Consider the following 22,616-nt stretch of genomic DNA (forward strand, 5'->3'; position numbering starts at 1 on the left):
GTAAGGGTTGGTTTGAAAGTAATGCTTTCGCTCCTGTTTAAGTATGTGCTTGTAAAACTAATTTCATTCACATTTAGAGGAGGTTCATGTGCAATACTGTGAGGTACATTTAAGAACGGCACAGAGCATGGTTCTGTTTAGTAGGTGCAAATAAAGATATTTCAGACTAAAAGCACAGATTTGGTTAGGAGGGCTTGCAATAATATGCTAAAAGCTCACTGTGGGGAGGATGAAATTGATAGATCTAAGGCCAGATAAAAATAAGATATGGATTTAGATTCATCTATATCTGTCTGAAACACACACTCAAGTTGCATGCCATCTACAGCAAGAGCCTGCATTATGCCATTACCCCGGCTTTCAGAGTGACACAGGGTGAAAACCAGGCTATTTTATTGTGCATAAGTGGGCAAAAAAGGAGATTGTACATGTGGCCGGCCTGTATCCTGCTGAGCGATGCAAAAACAAGCAAGTCTGTTCTCACCATATAAAGAATCCACCTGCTTTGCAAAAGTTAACCAGCCCCTTTGGGTTTGCTTTCTCCTTCAGCAAAGGACCTTTCGCCCCATTAGATAAGGACTGAAGGGTCCATTTCTGTATCACTTTGATTGTGTCTATATGACCCATGAAGGGAAATAGGGAGAAACATGGCTACAGACACATAGGAACTTAAGAAGCTGCTATATACCAAGTCAGACCATCGGTCCATCTAGCTCATTATTGTCTACCCAGACTGGCAGCAGTTTCTCCAAAGTTGCAGGCAGGAGTCTCTCTCAGCTCTGTCTTGGAGATGCCAGGGAGGGAAAGTGGAACCTTCTGCATGCAAGCATGCAGATATTCCTCCCAGAGCAGTCCCATCCCTTAAGGGGAATATCTTGCAGTGCTCACACTTGTAGGTAAAGGTTAAAGTGTGCTGTTAAGTCGATATCAACTCCTGGTGCCCAAAGAGCCCTGTGGTTTTCGTTGGTAGAATACGGGAGGGGTTTACCATTGTCGCCTCCCACACAGTAGGAGATGATGCCTTTCAGCATCTTCCTATATTGCTGCTGCCCAATATAGTACCAGTGGGGATTCGAACCAGCAACCTTCTGCTTGTTCGTCAAGCATTTCCCTGCTGAGCCATTAGGTGGCTCTCACTTGTAGTCTCCCATTCAAATGCAAACTAGCTTAGCAAAGGGGACAATTCATGCCTGCTACCACAAGACCAGCTCTCATCCCTGTAAGGAGGAGAGCTTACACACGTTTCTGTAATGTCGAAATGGTTAGGCACAAGTATGGCAAAGCTTTCTGAAGTCAAGTCAGGCTTGCATCAAGCTATTTCAACACTGCAAAAGTTCACCTTTAAATCTGGGAACAATGCAGAATAGCCCATGGAGCAGAACTAACATAAGATGTATCATCCAATATCACCATTGGGGAAACCCTGCCTTCCTTTCAGCAGAAGTGCTCCAATCCCAAAAATGCAACAGGTTTTGCATATCCTTCACAAGTAGAGTAGAAAAACTGAAGAGTGTGTTTGCACTTTACAGGAAGCCCTCAAAAGGAGTCAGAGATGCCATTCTCTGACCAGCACTTCCTATAATGTGCAAGACATCCTTAGTTGTTCTTCTGGTTTTGCTCATTCTTGATGCTGGTTCACACATGTCTGCTTATAACTTGACAAGTGCAGCATCAATTTGTTCACTGTGCAAATGAACCATTGCTGATCCAGCATCACAGACAGAAATTTCATATCCTCTCTCATCACCTTAAATACAACATTTTTCAGTGGTGCTGGTGTGCACATGTAGTCGCAAACCATGTAGTTTAAGCCACCACGGGATATGTGTGCCTGTATGAACCAGCCAAGCTCTGGAATCTTGGACCAAACCTTTGGGCACTCTGCACATATTTAATGCTCATATCTACGTAATATCTGCACCCCAGATCAAGACTGAAGCAAGGTGGTCTATGCAGTCTTGTGGTAGTTTGAAATATCCTGGAGAAACCCATGATAAGTAAATTGTGAGCCCTCTCTCACGAGCAGTTTGCAGAGAGGACGCCCTAAAGAGCTTACCTCCCTGCAGACAAGCTTACCTCCCCGCTGCCTTCCCTGGGTGAGCCAGCCCAGATGAGCACTGGTTGTTGCCAGCAGCTCTGAGGGTTGGGGTGCCAGGACGCATTGCCCCGTGCAGCCCCACCCCCGGAACTCCAATAATGCACCATGCAAGTGGGGATCCCCCCCATGTAAACCAGGGGATCCCCCTCCCCTCCCTGAGCCTGCTAACTATGGCTGCTTGCAGCTGCAGCAGACAGATGATTGAAAAATGAGGCTAAGGGAGCGCTCTCTCCCTTAATCTTGTTTTCAAGGGAGGCTTCATAGTAGGGATGTGCACAAATCGGGGTTTTTAATTTGTTCTGTGCCCAAACCGAATCACCCCTGATTTGTTTTGTGTCCAAATCAGTCCCCCCCAATCTCCCCAGATTCGATTTGGATTTTATTTGGATCGATTAGTACCACTCATAAAGGTCCTATGGGCACCAAACATGGATGGTGGGTAGGTCCCCATGGGTGCCACTTACCAACCAAATTTCAAGGCCATGCAACGCTTGGTTGATATTAATGATTTTATTTAGTTTTTACTAATTTTGTATATTTCCACCATAGGCAATAATGGGGACTCAAAGTCGCCCTGTCCTCACTCTAACACGGATCCCCAGCTTTCATTTAATTTAGCCAGAGCTTAGCATTTTTTAAAATGAAAGCTGGGAATCTGGGGGAATTAATAGAAGGAATCCGAATCTCGAATAGATTTGAATCGAATCTGGTGTGATTCAATTTGGACCCAAATCTTGCCCAATGGACCACAGGGGTGATTTGTTCTGTCTCCAAATCACCCAAATCAGCTAGATTTGTGTACCCAAATCCCTACTTCATAGGTGGGTTTGCCACCATGGTGCCGCAGGGATCGGCCCGATCCTGGTGGTACACACGCATGTGCAAAACCGGTTTTGCACGTCCATGTGAACAGCCTCCATGTGTTTATTGTGTAGCTCTAAGGCTTCACAGAGCCATGGCAAACCTTCACTGCAAATGGTTCTGGAATATATTTTTTAATTTTTAATTTTTCCCCCCTAACGTCCTGCCCTATCCCTTGTGTAACAAGGTAAAGCTATTTAACAACATATAGGAAACTAAAAGGACAAATATACACAATTGCATTATAAGCAGAAGCTATTGCTGTCCTCCTAGACACAGTCAGACTACTGGACCACCTAGTACAGGATTGACTAGCAGCAGCATTCCAGAGATTCAGGCAAAAGTCTTTCTCAGTCCTACCTGGAGATGCTTGGGACTGAACTCTGGACTCTCTGCATGCAAAGCATGCGCTCTGCTGCTGAACTACAGCCTCTTCTGTGGATGCTACTATTCCTGCATCATATTACTGAAAAACAAGCTGAAATGCTGAAAAAGGAAGGCTATACCATCAATCACTTACTTGGTTCCGTTTTCAATGTATGTACCCCCTCTTTCTATCAAAGGTCTCTAAGGCAGCTAACAAAAACAACTGGAAACCATGAATATATAAAAATAAAAACCAGAATGTCAAATAAAATAGCAACAACGCAGTCATCTGAAAGGCTTTCTCTTCCTCCCTCCCCAAATGTTCAGCCAAATGAAACAATTTCAGCTTGCTCCCAAAAGGAGGAGGGCACCCGGCTTTAGGGCACCAGGCAACCCCCTCTGGGGGGGGGGAAATTCCACAGCTTGTGTGCCCCGCTCTGAGCAAGTTTAAACAAGACAATATAGGAAATGTGCATTTGCCATCAAAAATGGCAGCTATGCATCTAATTCTACTTCTTCTTGTTGGACCATTAGGATAGGAAAACATGGGGGCCATTCACATGACCTATCGGGTGGCGGTGGGAGTGAGGGGAGAAGGCTTCCCAAACCTTGCCTTCCCCCCAGACAATTGTTGTTTTGTTGGTGGGAGTGCACAGCACACTCACACACAATCAGCTCTGCTCTGTGCAGCGCAGAGCAGGACAGGACAGATTGATATGAGGCCGGGATTCGTTGTTCCGGCCTCTGTGAATCCCACAATGCACGGCACAACACACGTGATGATTAATTTTGGGGGATTCCCCCAAGAGATGGGTGTTCTAGGCACCTGTCTCTTGTGTGGCTGGACTGGAAGTAGCCCGTGTTCGTACATGTGCAAGTAGCCGGGCATAAGGGAGTGCTCGCCATTAGCTAAGGTAAATAGCGGGGCTAGGTAGCACTGCCTCGCCGGGATCGATCCCAGTCCTGGTGGTTCTCATGTGCAACCTAACTCGGGCTGGGCATCCCTAGCCTAGGTTAGGCTGAAAGTGAGAACAGCCTAATGGTGTGATATCACCAGATAATTTATTTCCTCACAACTGATCTCCAATGGCTGCTCTTGTGGATGGTGACGCGCAATGGCATCATATCACACACACTTCCTTAGCTTGGTGATACAGCCAGAAAACTAGATGCATTGCTGCTATTTTCAGCAGTGGATACGACTTTACTACAACACTTAAAGAGCCCTTTCCCACGATCAGTGAGGAGAGCTTGAGGGCGCGCAGGGAGGAAGGCTAGAGAAGCTTACCTCCCCCACAGATGATTGGTGCTCCATTGCTGGGCGCGAAAAATTGCGCACCCAGATGTTCCATTGCTGGCTCTGGCAGCGTGGAGGTGCCAGGCCAGGATGCATTGTCCAGTCCCGGCCCCCAGAAATCTCACACAATGCACCGCGCGAGTGTGTGGTGCATTGTGACGGTTCCCCCAGCAACCGGTGGGCCTCCGACAGTGTTAGAGCGCTGGCACACGATCAGTAATTGGGTTAAGGAAGCACTTACTCCCTTAACCTCATTTAAGAGGTGAGCCTCTTGGGTTGGTTTGCCACCAAGGCGCTGCCGGCAGCTACATGGCTGCTGGCAGTTCTTACGAGCAGCCAAGCCCGGGCTTGGCTTTCTTAGCCAGGATTTGTCCGCCTGTGAGAACAGCAGAGGCGGTGAGAACAGCCTCTTTTAGTTTAACTCCTGATGCTGGTGTTTGAGCTCATTAATTACAGTTATCCTCTGAGGGTGGTTTTGGCAGGGGAAGAGCCAACTGGAAAGGCACAAATAAGGTGTCATAACAGAGAAGGTATAGAAGAAAAGAAAAACTGAATATTTAAAGGCGGAAAAGTAGAAGTGCCATAGGGACAGAAGGAGGCAATGACAGTTCTGCTGTGGAGAAAAGATTCTGTCAATGATTTGCTAAGATGTCGATTCCGGGCTATATTGGGAATAATTACTTTGTATTGGCTACGTAGCTCCCATTGCAAACAGAAGCAAAGTAGCTGTCACAAAGAGAACTCTAGGATGAGCATCCACTGCAAGGAGGGAGTGGAACTGATCTTGAACCCCCCAAATGGTTCCGACAGTGGAGGTTTCTCCGCAGTGAACTGGAACTGAAACCAAACCTAAAATCTCTTGGTTGCCTTGGACCTGAACCACAATCAAAACTCTTAAGAGTTTTCATAACGTTTGAAGTGGTCACCAGTTCAAAAATAAGTGGTTCAATACACAGGGAGCCTATTATCACGATGGGGGAAAACCGGGCTGCGCTCCCTTGGTGCGGTTTCCCCCCATCGTGAAGTGCGGTTTCCCAGGTGGCTAGCCCGCCTACCAGCCCCTCCCCTTAAACGAGGTTAACGAAACAAGCGCCCCATTAACCTTGTTCTGTTAATCATGTGCCACAGCAGCACGCCTCTGCACCATGGCAACATGCAGGTAGACCTCCAACTGCGAGGGTACAACCAGCCTACCAGCCTTGGGGGTCTCCCCAGAATGCCCCGTGCATTATTTCTAAACTGATTCAAAACTGGCGACTTCCCCAGGCTGTGTGGCCCCTGATCCCTGCCACCCCAACCGGCTCTGTGATGGAGCCAGTAGTCATGTAGGCGGCTGATCCATCCACTCAGAGAGGAGGCAGTGATTGTCTGCACGGAGGTAAGCGTTTTCGGGATCCCTCCCTGCAGAAGGGGGTAGCCTCCAGTCGCAACTGTGAGGATCGCGTCACAAACTCTTCTCTCACCTGTGTAACTAATTTCCCCATGATGTTTCCCCCACTGTATATATTTTGGTTGTTTAAGCTATTAAAAATTCAAAAATAAACAATTTAAAAATGCCTGACATCCTAAGAAAACACCAGCACTTCCCATGAAGCATTTGTGTGGCTGCACTACAGATTAACACAACTTCACTGTTTGCACAGGAACGATTTTCATTCATCTTCCCTGCCCCTGGAATTGCGCCCAGTAACCTGGAAGGAGATCCCTGAGGACTGCACAACCCCCAGAACCTACTTCCAGGTCACAGGGGAGCACTTCCGGCGGCAGAGGAGAGCAGCAAAAAAATCACACACGACGTGTCACTCCTCCAGAACACAGCAGCAGTGCCTGCACAGCACCAGGGCTTTGGCAGAAACAATGGTGCTTCCTTAGAATGTCAGCTGATTTTTTCCCCTCAGGTAAAAAAGTTATCCTTCTAGTCATTTGATAAAGTTAAACTGCAAGCAAAAGAGGATGTTTTGCATGAAATGTTTCTAAACGGAATCAAAACTGGTTCAAAGCATGTGAACACGTTACCAAATCGCTTTCTAAAGTTAACATCTGAAGCAGAAAGGCCCTCGGCCAAGTGGTGGGGTCTGGGGCGGCCATGCTGGAGACCACCAACTGCTTTTTATATCTGTCATGTATCACCTTGGCTGGCATTTCATGATAGATAAAAGAAGATGGTGGCAGCCAGCATGGCTGTCAAAGAGTGCTCTGAACTACCATCACTGCTAAGGATGGTAGCTTAAATCAAATCTCTGAGGGGCCTTACCTTAGTGGATTACCTGGTCCCTTCAGCAGGTCAGCTATGGGCCCTTTGATGTCCTTGGTCTTTGGACAATTCCTGAGTTGGCTGACCCCTCATGCCAGCCCTGCCAGATGACTGAAGTATACTGACGAACCGGAACTGGAACTGAACCCCCAGTTTTTAATGGTTCCACTCCATGAATACACTGGAACTGCTTTAAAATGGTTTGGTTCCAGGTTACTTAAGAGTGCCTTCTTTGTCATTAATCCTGCCCCCTATTAAGATCATCTGGAGAGGTCCGGTTATGGTTGCCACCGGCTTGCTTGTGTAGCGACTCGGGACTGGGCCTTTTCTGTGGCTGCTCCGGGGCTTTAGAATATGCTCCCTTTCAAAATAAGAGCACCTCCATCTCCGATTGCTTTTAAGAGGGCCTAAAAAACACACCTGTTTTCTTAGGCTTTTAACTGAAATTAATTTTAAATTGTTTAATTGTTTTTATTCCATGAAATGGATTTAACTTTTTTATTCTGTGAAATTGTTCTAATTGTTTTTACTCTATTTTATATTTTTTGTGCTTTAAATTGTGTTCACCGCCTGCAAGTTTTTCACACCCAGCTTTTAAATCGCATCTCCTCTGGAACGAAGGTGTGCATTCATATATTGGCCAAATTTACCCCAAAGTCCCTGTGAGCTATCAGGGAGCACTTCACACACAATTTAGGTTTTTCATCATGCATTAGAGTATAGCCCAATTTATATCCGAGGTAAAAAAAAAACTACTTTTAACATCGTTTTTTGGGACGACTTTGAACTCACAGTGAAGTCTCACAGAAAACCTACGATAAAGCCTGCTGTCTCTGGGAAGGACTCTTGAAATACACATATCAGGCAGTATATACATATGGTGAACAAACAAATAAATGCATACATAAATAAAATACTTTAGCCAATTGCTAGTATTAATTAGTGTCTGGCCTTGTATTTTCAAATTCCATTGCCCTGTTTTTGTTTAATCCATGTGAAAGCTATTTTTCACTGCACAATAGGACTACTTTCATACCATCACTATGCATTTAGCAAACAGAGTAATAGTTCACATAAAGTAAAGTGTGCTGTCCAGTCGGTGTCGACTCCTGGCACCCACAGAGCCCTGTGATTGTCTTTGGTAGAATACAGGAGGGGTTCACCATTGCCTCTTCCCGCTCAGTATGAGATGATGCCTTTCAGCATCTTCCTATATAGCTGCTGCCCAATATAGGTGTTTCCCATAGTGTGGGAAACATACCAGCAGGGATTTGAACCGGCAACCTCTGGCTTGCTATCCAAGTCATTTCCCCGCTGCGCCATTAGGTGGCTCAATAGTTCACATAGTGAAAGTTAAAATATAGTGGCTTGCACACCATGCAGCATGCCATCCATGGAAGGGGGATGCATGCATGTAGCTTCCCCGGCAGCTGGGAGCCCACCCTCACTGCTAACGGGGACGGGGGCTTCTGCTTGCCACTGTGCCGTGTGTCTTCACTCCTGTGCAGTTCCTGCCACTATTCCCAATGGCAGGAGCAGGGAATAATGGCAGGAAGCGAAGACACACAGCTTAGTGCACACACAGTAGCCCCGCCCCTACCAGCAGTGCGGACAGGAGGCCCATTCACACATTATGATCAACACCCGCACAATGGATGTACAGTGTACACAGGTACAGATCTGTGTACCTGTGTACATTACAGGTTATGCTGAATGCAGGTACAGCAGTACACTTTCTATCTGTAGCATGCATTTGAAGGGCCTGTATCCAAGTTCCCTTTTAAAATGAATATGGGTACAGTCATTCACACAAACACATGTATGAGTGTACAGACACCTGTACATTCGTACAGCATAATGTCTGAATTGGGCTCGGCTCTCAGCTGCTGAGGAAGCTGCGTGATTGCATCCCCCTCCCATAGGGTGCACACTGGACAGTATATAAGTCACATTATATGTATATGTACATGTATATCTGTAACAGAATTAAGCATTGAGCAAAAGTTATTAAAAATTAAAGACCATCTCCAACAGTTCAAATATTTACCCCTTAAATCCATTTTGCACAGGGAGAACCTGGAGCTACCTTCCACAGGACACTTCCTTGGAAGTGAAGTCTATAGAAATCAGTGGGACTTTTAGGTCTAAGATAATTACACTTATAAATTATCACTTATAGCCAATTTACCATTTGAAATACGACTTTGGGGCTTTAGATTTTTCAGCGTAGCTTGGTGATGTTCATGAGCAACCTACAACGATCATATCCATCCAGTTTGTGGGGACGGGCAGCCAATTATTTGGGCTGAATTCTGTCCACCAGGAATTCTCAAACTTGGGTCCTCAGAAGTTGTTCCCAGATGATGGGAATTTATTTATTTATTTATTTATTTAATTTCTGTATGTAAACTGCTTTGGGAACTTTGGTTGAAAAGCGGTATATAAATACTCGTAATCATATTCGTATGGGATACAAATCACATCTTAGCCATTGTGGCTAGGGATGATGGGATTTGTAGTCCAACAACATCTGGGGGCCCAAGTCTGAGAACTCCCGCATGTTTAGGCTCGCACTCTTTGAAAAGAAAACTGAATGAAAACCAGTTTATTTCCATGGATTAGTTTCTGTAGAACAGTACAATCCTGTGCACGCTACTTACTTGGGAGTCAGCCCCATTGAACACAGTGAGACTTCCTTCCAAGTAAGCATACCCTGTAAAAGCCCAAATAGAACTGATTTGAGGAAAGGGTTGAAAAACATCAAGGAAGGGAAAAGAGGAATAAATTCAGCAAGGGAAAACAGCATGCAACCACCTTGATTTGTTGTAAGATTTCAATATGCCATGGGATGGAATTCTTTTCTTTCACCGCAAGCAGTTTTCCCCCCGCCACTTGAATTTGCTAATTCAGAGTGATAATTTCTGGTAACAGTAGAAAGAATATTAGCCAACACCTTGATGGCGTGTGGGCTGGTGGACTGCTGTCCATTTGTGTCTCCTTCTGGGCCTCAGCCTGTCCCAGAGAACGTGAGGGAAGCCCTGCCCAGCTAAGTTGGACTCCAAAGCAAGGAGAGATACTGCACTGCAGTGCTGATCTATTCTGCAATCAAACGTGCACGCAAGCCCAAACCCTGAGTCAGCACATTTTCCTTTTTTTTTTTTTTGATTGGTTGGTCTAACTCACATACTTTCCATTTGTGCTAAAGTAGCAGCAATTAATACATCCCCCACCTTTCCAAAACACCCCTCCTTCCTAAAGAAAATGAAATTATGATTTCCCCTTTGGATAAAAACACACACATTCCTCCATCTGAAATATCTCAAGTTTGTTTCATTTTTAATTTAAATCTGTGCATGTGTGTGTGTGTGTGTGTGTGTGTCTGTGTGTGTGTGTGCAATCCAAGAGATGCTTGCCATGATCGACTTATGCTGCTGCAGCTAAAATATCTGTCCTGCAGGTCAATCTAATCATGCTTAATAGCAGTTTATTCCTCAATGCAACATTTTTCACGTTGGGTCGACAGTTTTAAGTGAGACTGCTGATGTTCTTCTTTCTTATTCTTTTTTTTAAAACCCAGAACTGGCACATGCGCAGGAATCCTTGTGCAATAAAATGCTTTATTGCCCTTGATAAATGCACTATTAAATCTGAATTGCCATCTTCTTGTTTTATTATTATTTATTTAGAAATGGGGTGTGGAAGTGTATTTATTTGGCCACCTGATTCCCGACAGCTAAAAGGAAATAAACTTACACACAATGTGCCATCAGCTTCAGCAAACAAAACCACTGGAAAAGTTGTACACTGTGAAATGCTGGCCTATTTTCCCCCCTATTTCGGTATATATAATACCAAAATAATCACTGTACAACTCTGGGACTTTTTTCCACTTACAAGCAATATATTCATCTAAAGTTTTCTTATTTTACTTTATTTTCAAAGGGTGAATTTTGTGGGGCATAGAATAGGAAAATGTAACTAATTTGCTTCACTGGATTTATGGCTTTTACAATCCTCAGAGCTACTGTTTCCACAACTGACTCTTAAAACAAATTCTCGCTTAGCTGTTTGGATGACAGCTCTTGAATTTCTCAGCTTGTCATGACAGAATGACCTCCCTTGCGTGAACAAGCTGTGGAAAAGAACTTTAGGGATAATGTCACGAGAGGGGCTGCGTGGTTTTGAGTGGCTTCGTTTAAGGAGAAGGTGTTTGAATCAGCTTCATTTTGAGCGAGAAAAACCATCCATTGAGGTGAGATCAACGTAACTCTTTCCACAATTCAGATAATAAAAGAAAACTAGAATTCCCCAAATGGATCATTAAGATCGACCATAACTTTACTTCAGTCTGTTCTGAATGACAGATTTTTTACCATCCTAATGCAAACTTTTTTTAAAAAAAAGTATATTATCACAGGTGTGTGTGTGTGGAAATGAACCACAAAAGCTACATTCAGGCTTCTGCCCAGAAGGCCTCACTTTTGAATCATTTCCTACCGCGATTTTCTCAGTCTGGTACACCTTTCAGTTCTCTTCCGCTCCATCATCACCTCTATCTTTTCAGCGTGGTTGCATCTGAGTTGTTAAAAAGATCATAAAGGCAAGCCCCAAAATTATAGCTTCCAAAATATTTACATAAAATTTAAATCTGCATAGTTAAGTTACTTCCAATGTAATTCCCTTTGATTAACAAGCACATTAATTCAGAGGGAAGGGAGAGAATTAAAGTAAATTGGAATTGCATTAAGGATGCCTTCCACTAGTGTAAATCAGTGCTAGAATCTAGAAATCCTAAAACAGAAAATTAATAGCGATGAAATCTAAGTTTTAAAAGGAAATGTGAACATCAGCTTCTGTGTGCTGGGGCCCCTGGAGGGATTGTCCCTTATTCTAGAATAAATACACTTCCGTAGAACATAATGGATGTCTTTTATTCTGGGGCTTGATGACACCAGCCTGCTGTACACAAAAAAATTCCAGAGCTCTGCAGTTTCCCTCCTTTTCAAAATTTTACACTTATAACTCCCGCAACAATAGACAGAGGGGGGAAAGTAAGGTGTGGCCAAGAGAGATGAATCTTGTTTTATATCCAAGACAGTGAAGATATTTGTCCCTTCTTTGAAATTTAGTGTGCCCAGGCAATGTCTGTGATTTATGACCAGGGGAAAGCTGCAAACTTAAGCCTGGGAAATATCATTTTACGGCTCTGCCAAGGCTAATTCCAAAACACTAATGCTTTAATTTTAACCACCACATCATCCCATAAAATGTTAATGCTAAACAGGGACTCAGGGTCTTTTATCATCTTGAAATAGTTTAGCGGACTCTGAGGTCTACTCCGCCATCAGTGGCCGCTGACTTTGCGAGAGAGAAAATGAAGGTTTTCCAGAGTAAGCAAACCTGCAGGAAGGTGGTAACTGTTTGGCATATGTTTTAAGGGGTTGCACAGAACTATCAGAGTTACAGAGCCTGAAGATGTACCAGTTTTGCTGGATTCAGCCCAGTCTGGTTTTGCTGTCTTCAGCAGACTGGTAGCATAGCAGCTAAAAGACAGACATATAAATGATCAAGTTTGTGGTTTGAATCTCAGTTCTGCCCTGAACGTACTAGGTAGCCTTAGGCAAGCTGTACTCTAGCAGCCCCTAGCATCTGTAATATGAGCATAATACTATTGAGCCGCCTTATGGTGGCTGACATCCAGACGAATGCTGTGCTTATGCAAGAAAGTTGCACGACTGCATGAAGTTGCAAGGTGCACCCTTGCACAAAAGCAAAGGGAGAGGTTTCCCAAGAGGCATGCCACCTTGTTGCACAAGGACAAGCATGTCTGCGCTAGTGCAACAATAATGAAAAACACAAACTCCATCTGGCTGGTGCGACATGATTGTACAAGAGCATCATTAGTCTGGACGTTGCTGGTGTTGTTCTAAAGATTGGCACAAGTTAATGTATACAAAGGGCTCCAAACACTCTCAAGTAGGGGTTCCCAACCTGTAGTCCTCCTGACGTTGCTGAACTACAACTCCCATCATCTCCAGCCACAATAAACTGTAGCTGGAGGTGAAGGGAGTTGTAGTTCAGCAGCATCTAGAGGACCACAAGTTGGGAACCTGCTCTAAAGCACTACATAAATCTAAACTATTTTTCCTGAACCTAGAAGCACAGACTGTATTTACCTGAATCCAAGACTAGGATCTTCCCATGTTCTTTGATGTTAGAATTCAAGGGGTTATCTTAGATTCAAAGGCCTCTTCCTTTTGGGTAAATATAGGTATAACCTGTAATCTTTTTTTAAGGGGCTCATTTGAAATTCAGAAGTGTCTTGAATTTGGGTAAATATGGTACTTGGTAACAAGTCTCACTGGCTGCATTCACATGTAACGTGGAACTGCGGGTCTAATGCGGGAGCACCCCCTCCCTCCTCCCGAATTTGGACGTTCAGGAGAGCTGTCTCTTGCAGTCAGTGAGACTGCAGAAAGGTATGGGAGCTGGCGTGCGGGTTTCCTTCTTTGTAGAAGGACAGCCCACACAGCCAATCACACCGGAGTTAAGGGAGGAGCTTCCTCCTTCAGCTCCAGTTCCGGGGCCAGCAGCCTGAGGTTCTGAATTTGGATGTACCACAGGCTGCCTGGAACCTTGAGTTGTGGCGAATAAACTCACTACAACCCGAGGGTTCAGACTGGAGTTCCAATCCTGAACCCTCAGTTCTGTCACCACGCCCGACTGCGGTTCCTTGCATTTGGACATAATGTCCACGGAACTATTCGACTGTGGTTCTGCGTTACATGAGAATGAGGCCACTGAAAATATAGCAGCCTGCTTCTCCGGGATAGGAACAATTCAGAGAAAGTAAGGAATTGCAGTCTTATGGTTTCTTCTTTAGATAGACCTTCTTTAGATAGATTAGATAGATTAGGCCTTCTTTAGATAGACCTGCACTATTGGTGACCACCTAACAACCATATAAAGTAGCCCTTGAAGGACCCTAAAAGGACTTTTATAAAGTCCTATTTTTTCTGCCTGCCCAAGACTGCCAGAGCAGGCAGATCGTCACATCCCTGGTAGGCCAGGGCAGCTTGGCGGATCACAAGTTGCTGAAGCCTGCCTTAAAATCAACAGACCTTACTCCCAAGTTAAGGATGGCTACAACTGAAGGGTACGACCTATCGATTAAGCCTTACACTTCAATTGTGTGTCTTAATCGATAAGGCTTCTTAATTTTCTCTGGATTGGTCACTTGCAAGGGAGCAAGTTAAATTTATTTCAGTGCAGTTTTCAGTCACGAGTGCCCAGTGTGGCCAAGAGTGGGATGCACTCTGGCTTAATTTATTAAAGAGCAAGATTGCTTGTGTTTTAAAATAAGGTATACTTGCAGTGGCCGCTCGTCCCTGTGATTTCAAATCAAGATATGGCTGATGCTCTCTCATTTCCCGAAAGAAGGGCAATGCCTCTAGCAAAGGCATAGGAATGGTTCTTGGGCCACATGCATTTTACTTGAGAGCAGACAGAGCACACAACGGCAGGAGAGGAGCATGAGTCAGATTTTACATTCCCAACGCCCTCAGCTTCCAACATTTGCTGTCCTTGTTCCTTACACTGAAAGTAGGAACCTGCTCTTTAAACCAAAGGTCATCCGTTTTGGAAGCCTAACTTTAACCCAGATTACAGCTCCTTCTTACACCTGTTGCAGGCTCCAAAGAAGCTGGCATGAGTCAGATTCTCCTAAAGAGCAAAGGTCACACAAGGCCAGAATCATCCAGACCATGCCTCCCTGGACTTTCATCAGCACACTTTATTTTTTTTAGAAGGAAGGAAGGAAGGAAGGAAGAAAGAAAGAAAAATGTACTTTCTAGATCTCTGCAGTAGCTCCATCTTTGGCGCTTGCCCAAATTCATTTTCTCATCCAAATCAGTGCATGAAACAAAAAAACTTATTGTCCACAGTTAGAGCGTGCTAAGCTCTTTCTGCAGTCACATCAGCTATACAGAATTTGCAAAAAGCAAAATAAACCCTTTCTGAGTGTCTATTGAATCATCTACAATATAAACCGTCGGGAGTGTGTCCCGGGTGAGAGATATACCAATTTCCCCACTACCACCACTTCTTTATGCGCTTCTGTTTCCACTTAAATCCCCTTGAACCTAACCCATAAGAAGTAACAATAGGGCTTCCAATGAGTAGATCCACATAAGGACTTGGGGGAGAGAGGGGGAGGATGTCCTTCAGAATTCCACTTTTCTCTTTGGAGGAGCCTTAGCAGCACCAAACAACCCGCCGAGCGAAGGTTTCCAAACAGAGCCTCTGTCTGCTGCTTGATCAGCATCTCAGCAATGGAAATCAAGACATCAGAACATGCGGAGCTTGTCAGACGGCTGTGTGGCATGCAGTGTCTTGGCAAACTAAGAATAACTTGATGTCAGACCTGCAGGTGTGCCACTTGAGAATACAGTCGAATAAATCATGGTGTCACCGGTGAGAGAAGTTAAGGCAGAGTTAATCTTTCATGGGGCAGAAGAAGGCAAGAACCTGTCACTTAATTTCATTCAAAAATAGATTGTTTGGAGGGTTTTAGGAGTGGTCATATTAGGGGCCCTTTGGGGGGCAAAGATGTTAACCAGACAGCAAGTGAATAGAACTGAGGTTCATTATAAAACATGAAGCACTAATTTGAGTCTCAGAATGTAACTTAATATATTACACAGGTGACTATTATGATAAATAGATCTGCGAGTGTCTATTGGCCCCTGACTATACCCTGTTTTATATGAATAAAATAAATTGGAGGGGAACCATTTGAGACAAAACACACACTTTTGAAATGAGGTATGTGTGTGTGAAGCCAAGCTTCAACATTTTCTCAATGTTTAAGTGAAAGAGATCAATATGGATCTGCTTTGTGTAGATTTAAATGTTTGGGTGGTGTTTTTTAAAGAGAGTTTTTTCCCCCTAATCTGCCTTTTAAACCTTAAATAGAAATAACTTTTAATACAACAAAGGCTCAAGAGGGGAAAGTTTTTGAGCTCGCATGAGTCCTAAAATGCCAAATGTATTTTTATAATCTTTCCAATCCACCCACCCTCTCTCTCTCTCTCTCTCTCTCTCACACACACACACACACATTTTAGGATTTAAAGATCAGTCAGTCTGCTATATAGGGACCTTTTCTCCATTTAAAAGGAAGGGGAATGAGGCAGGCAATGGAGCCCTTACCTCTGCTTTAAGAAACAAGAAAGAAAGAAAATGAGGGAACCATAGAAGTGGACAGCAAGATTTCCTCTGGCGTTGCCTTTCAAAGCCCATACCCGCAGTCAGCATATTGAATATTTAATGTCCTGATGAGCATTTCCACCTGCTGACACAGGCAAAGTGACAGAACAATACGCAACGCTGGAACACGATCATCAATTGACTCCCCAGTCAGTCTGCCGTGTCAGGCATTAAATTTTTAAAAAGTGAACCTTCCTCTCTCTTTAACGCTTTTTTTTTTTTTTTTTTTTGGTCTTCCACCCTGCGTCCTATGTTAGCGTCATTGCGAAGGTCCATACCTGAAATACATACTTCTTTACATTCCATAGTTTGCCAGGTTCATATGGGCATATAAAGAAGTATGTCGCTCAAGCAGGTAGTTTCAGAGTGAGCACCTAAGAGGCTCGCCCAAAAGAGCACTGACTTGAGAATCGACAGCCCAGGAAGGTTCCATTTGAAAAGGCATCTGACTTTCCGTCCTCCCCCTAAACCCATTGTCACCCCTCACTCCAACCTGGTCCTGATCAGAAAAGAGGCACACGCCCACCTTGCCTCTGACTAAGAGCTGCATCTGGGCAGGCATCTTACCTGCTCCCCACCCCCACCCCGGGAACAAAACTGGACAATACAGTTTGCAAAAATAAAAGAGCTTGACAGAAACTCACTGTCACATAAATGGGATCCAGTAACATCATGCAGTTATTTCTGTTAAACTCAAAGCAGCACAGATTTGAGAATCCATATCCCAAGAAAATTGCGTTTTTAAATCAGAGACTCCTTCTAGAATTTCAGCTATGACACAGGCACCCCTGTACAACATTATACAGAGCAAAGTAAGGATTTGATTTCTTTTCACACCCTCTAAGAAAATATATTTGGTTCTTTCCTGTCGGCATATATACAAATACAATAGAAATACTTCAAAGAAATATTTGCCACAGCCATCAACACCCAGCCCTCCCTCCTTCAGACAAAACCAAGAGTCCACTGTACAAACTTAATAAATCCACATGATCCATTAACTGGATGTTAGAAAACTCATCAGAGAGGGGGGAAAAACCCATGAAGCATAGTAATAGTGGTCCATTTCGTTGGAGCAAAAATGTAAGAAAAAGGAGTGATAATCTGTCTTACCTCAGGCATCCAATGCTATAATTTCCCCAGTTTTTGTAGGTCTCTGTAAGGATAAGAAACCCCAGATAGGAAAGCACTTCGCTTTTTTTCTTGGGCTCGTTCCCCCCTTTTGGGGAGGGGAGGGGGGAGTGGAATGGGCTAAAGGATCTTCCGGTTGAACTTCACGACATCAGAGATTGCCTGAAATAGACCTGAAGATAGGCAGATATAACAGAGAGACTGGGAGCAGCCCAAGATGCATGGATGATGTTGCGCGTAGGCCAGAGTGGAAGTTGAGTGAGTTAGTCCGGGTGTGTGTGTGAAAATCTTCTCTCTCTCTCTCTCTCTCTCTCCTCTTTGCATCAAGCAGTCTCTCTCTCTCTCTCTCTTTCTCTCTCTCTCTCTCTCCCACCCTCCCTTCCCCTCTTTTCTCTCTCCTCTCTTTTTCACCCTCTCACTGCTTACCTCACAGCCACTCTGAGCTTTAAAGCTCCCATAACAATGAGGTGCGAGTGGCACTGCTGAGAATGATGAGTGTACTGAATAGGAGACTATTATGAGCAGGATTAGACATCCAGCAAACCAAGAGGTCACACTGGGTGCATAATGCTCGTTCAGCATTGCTCTAATGGTGCGCTTCGCTTGTCCACTCACCTGCTCCATCTGACGGCTACCTCCCCCCCCCCCGCCTTGCTCTCCCTCTCTCTCCCTCCCTCCCTCCCTGCCACCAGCCTGAGCCATGCAGATCAATACCAATTTACAAGCAAATGCAGAGCAGCTGCCTTAATGTTAATGAATTTTACCATTTCTCACAGTCTCCTAATGAACCCTTTAAAGAGGGTTTAAGTAAACTTAGCAAGTGGCAAACTAAGCACTTTGGAATAGTTAATTGCATTGATGAGTCCTGCAACCCCACCCTCACACCCTCCATCCTGCATTTTCAAATATAACTCTCCAGAAACATTCCCCTCTTTCCCATCACAAATGTCAAATCGCTGTTATAGAGCTAATAAGCAATCGTCCTCATGATGTTCCAACAAGCAGGCTTGCCATTCCTCTAATTCCGCTAGTCAATCAGAGGTGGCTGACCGTTTCATCTTGCTCAGAGACACTGCATCAGCCTTGTAAAATATTTGAAAACTTAGGGTGATCTGACAAGCCATTCATCTTTCAAGCGCTTCTCTCATTTCAAAAGTGAAATCAACTACAGGTTAAAATAACTACATCCAAATTTCAGGATTTGGATTCAGTGGGAGAGGGCTGGGGACCATCTCACCCTCTGAATGCACCAAGATGGTGGAATTGAGTTGAGTGAGAGAGAGCCAGTAGACAAGAACCAACTAAGATGGGATGGCAAGAAGGCATAACTGCTCAGAAACCAAGAGCAAATCTCAAAAAAAGAAAGAAAGAAAGAAAAAGAACAAACCTTATTAAGATCCTGGCCTTCAATTAGTTTCCCCATGTTCCAATAAAAACTTGTTTTTAAAATTGCCACAAGTGGATGGAGACCATCAGTCATTATTCATATATTTCATCCTTTTGTGTTCTTGTAAAAGACACTCCATTGCCATCAACTGTTCCTGCACACATATCCCTGAACATTCCTACACTTCTCCCTGCACCTGCTAACTGGCAACAACCGAGGAATTCCCTATATACCAAAGCTCAAAATGGAAGATCCCAAACTTCCAAATATAAAAGTTAAGGGGCAGGATTGTCTCTTTACGGAGTGGTAGAGGCTTGATGGAAAAGTCAACTCAAAAGTTGATCAAGTCTGGCTGTAGATTAATCCTGTGGGCATTTGCTACTGTTGGAAAGGGGCTTTGGGAAGGAAGGATGAGCAATTTGTGTTCCATTTGCTCTGCACAAGGTTTATGACTGCCAAAACGGCTCCTTTCCACCACCACCACCAGCACCCCCCCCTTTTTTTCTTTTAGCACAGCAGAATTATATAGCTCAGCTGCTGCTTTTACATTTAGTCAGGGTTATTTATCATTTTCACACCCTCAAGGATAACAGAGGGCAACCGAAGTTCCTCATGTTCATCTGGAGTGGTTGGTTCATTCATAGTGGAAGGGGGGGGGCATGCATGATAAGGAGGCTTTTAAAAAGGCGGAATGGTGAGGAAGGAAGAGAATTCTTTTTTCTCTCTTTCTGTTTTAAAGTTATAAAGAAGGAAAAGGCTGAAGAAGAAACTGAAGTAAGGAAGAGAGTTGACTCCCGGTGGGTGTGGCGGTGCAAAAGTGCCATAAATCCATGCTCTGTACAAAGCTTCCTTCCTGCACCCCATCACCTAAATCCCAACCTCAAATATTTGCAAAATGGCCATCTCTGTCGCGAGGCGTACAGGACGGAAAGGCTAAGGAGCAGGCAAGAGGTGGAAAAGTTGATGTGGAAAAGAGGTTGGCGAACCCTGCCCACAAATGGGTGTCTCGTCCTTATTTAACTGACTCAGTTCTCAATCTGAACAATGATATTCTGAGCAAGAGAAACGATAGAGCCGGTTCTGGAGAAACGCAGCAATTACAATGACAGCTCCTCTGACTACGCAATTGCACATTATTGCTGAGTGTTAAGAATTCATTCTTCCTGATGCACACATGCATGGCACACCATAGGGGGAAGAAATCACCCTACCAAGTATTAGAGACCAATACCTGTAATGCATAAACTCTGGAGCTGCCCCAATGGAGGGAACAGGGCTAATCCACAGCATATGATTCAAGGACCATAGCTGTCACATATGGGATAAGTATATATTTTATACACAAGAAGCACATGCAGAGAGCATTATTGAGATATTTATGAATATATACATATATTGTGTGCAGCTATGAAAATGTATATGCATATAGACACACTCTAGACAACCTGTGATCCTAAGCTCACTTACTTGCAAGGAATTTGAGCATGTCTAGTGTTAAAAGATTAAACAGTACAGATGCTTTTAGAGATCTATACAGATGCACACACTCATCATTGATAGCAAATCCACATTGCATTCTTGATTATATATGACTTTATGAGTGGGAATGAAGAGGAATCTCAATAGAATATAAAATACCTACAAGGCCATGAAGAAACAGAACTATCCAAGAGGTGCTCTTAAGTGTAACTTGCATTCCAATTTATTTCCCTCACCAGTATCTCTTTTCTGGCTACAGCTGTTTCTTCCTCACACACACCCCAAGCTCCCATTTTGATTACCCATAAATCATGCACAGGTAATTAATGCTCACATCCTTGGCATTTCAATGGTTAATCACCGCAGCGTTGAGATCATTGCAAGTTAGGCTAAGTTTAACCACCTCCCCACCCCCTGCTATCCCCACTCCCTGGCTCAGTAACATTACAGCTTACAGCCACTAGTTATTAATATCAAAAGATTTCTGCCCCCCCCCCCATCAGCTGTCATTAGCCTGCTCATATCTGAATGAGACATTTAAAAGGTTGGTTTAACCTTGCAAAATGACTGCATGTCAAAGTTCTAGCATTTCAGTTCAGATTATTCTAGTCCACTGCTTGCTCTGCAGTTTTTTTTTTTAAATGCGGAGTGTGCTACAGCAATAGAATAACAACAACAAGAGGAAAGAGGGGAGGAGAAGGGGGGGGAAGAGAGAGATTCCCAATACCCTAACACTAAACCACCCCCTTAGGAAAAGCATGCACTGTTTCTGCCCCCATCTCGGCCAGCTCCAGAAGCATGCATTTTAAGTGCACACACGGCCAAGTTGGATGCATGCATAAGGAGTCCTGCAGTAAGTCCTCTTTAAAACAAAGCTAAGCTGGTGCAGTTGGTGGGGGGAGAAAGGGGGGGAGCAGATAGTAAAGGGGAGGGAAAGGAGGGATGGGAGGAAAAAAAAGAGACATACCAGTTAGAAGATTTTCTGTTGCAGCAGTGGAAGTCACCAGAGCACTAGCTGAAAGCTGAATCAGCTTTCGAGAGTTAGGGATGCATAGAGGAGGGTCACGGAATCACAAGGTAATAATGCGTTGCATGCAGCAGCCGTCAGCCTTTTCCTTAAAGCTAATCTCTAATGCAGGAGGGGAAAGAGAGAGAGCAGGCCCAGTAATGGTATGAGACCTCACTTGGAGAGAGAGAGGGAGAGGGAGAGGGAGGGAGGCAGAGAGAGAGAATTCAGGCAACCCCACCCCACCCCCAGCCTCCTTCCACCCCCTCCATGCACACACCCCACACGCTCTCCACCTCACCCCCTAACAGGCACCACTACATCTCTGTTTCTCCTGCAGAATCTCTGGCTAGGTGGAGAGGGAGGGAGAAGCTTGCAAGCATGCAGCTGAAACGAGAGAGAGAGAGAGAGAGAAGGGCAAAGCAGGAGTTCAGAAGAAGAAGAAGAAGAAGAAGAAGAAGTAACCTTCCCTGTGGAGGCTTCTTCCGCACACCTTCGAGCAGAAAGGCTGTATTTTGGGGAAGGGTTGGGGGGGGGGGTCCTCCTTGTTTCTAGAAGTCCTCTCCCTGCCCTCCCTTCTTGGCTTGCTTCACACAACGCCCCCCCCCTTGCCCTTCCCCAAAAGGTCAGCTTGAGGTAGAGGTCAGGATGGAACAAAAGGAAGAGGGGAAGGATGGGGTGGAGGGGGGGAGATCTGAGGGGTGGGGGGTCAGGAGGATCCGCACAGAGTCAAGAGGTGCAGGGCAAAGCGGCTGGTCAGGAACCGAATCCACCTTTCCAGTGCTTATATACCCAGCTAAGCATCTGAAACACGCACTCAAGGCAAGTGGCCCCTTCTCCTGCCATTCCCTCCCTGACCATATTTAGTCAACCATGGCAAAAAATAGCCTGTCAGCTGGAGATGGCCGAGCAGGGAGTATTTGGAGTTCAATCCCTTCTCTCAGCCCATTGACTACTAGTCCTGCAGGGTCCTGACTCTGCCTTTTTTTTTATACCCCCCCCCCTGCAGCTATTTTTAGCTAGGCCAAATAAAGAGGCAGCTCAGCTTCTCATGTGCTGGGGCCATCCCATGGCTTCACCAGGCCCAAGCTATGTATGGGCAGCTCCAGAGCTCCAAGGCAGATGCGAACAAAGGGGAGGCCCATTCCTGGCGGCTCGATTGCGCCCACCTTTGGCTCCACCTGACTTCGCTCCTTAAGATGGCCAGGTGCAACAGAAAGCGCAGATCCCCTTCCTATCATCATTGTATAGGAGGGAGAATCTTGACGGGGCAATTTTTCTCACTCCTGCAACACCGCAGCATGACAGGCTGCATGCCCTGAAAGTTCCTCTGCTATGCAGCTATGAAAGGTAGGGCATATCCTGCTTTCTTCTCCATCTAATCACCTTATCCGCACTCTCTCTTGCCCCCCTCCCACATTGGAACCTTCTCTTCTGGTCCCCATGCTCTTGTATTTGAGGCTAAGTACA

The 22,616-nt window shown here is 44.8% G+C and overlaps 1 long non-coding RNA gene across 2 annotated transcripts in view; it reads right to left on the bottom strand.

The window, feature by feature from the left end:
* The window catches only part of LOC128323513 (uncharacterized), a 97,768-nt gene extending 79,852 nt beyond the window's left edge, over positions 1-17,916 (bottom strand). For both annotated transcript variants that reach the window (XR_008306304.1, XR_008306305.1), the window contains exon 1: positions 17,257-17,916. This is a non-coding gene — a long non-coding RNA (uncharacterized LOC128323513). The remainder of the gene's footprint in view (positions 1-17,256) is intronic.
* Positions 17,917-22,616: the final 4,700 nt, after the last annotated feature.

This window comes from Hemicordylus capensis, chromosome 4, assembly GCF_027244095.1.
Source record: "Hemicordylus capensis ecotype Gifberg chromosome 4, rHemCap1.1.pri, whole genome shotgun sequence".
NCBI lineage: Eukaryota > Metazoa > Chordata > Lepidosauria > Squamata > Cordylidae > Hemicordylus > Hemicordylus capensis.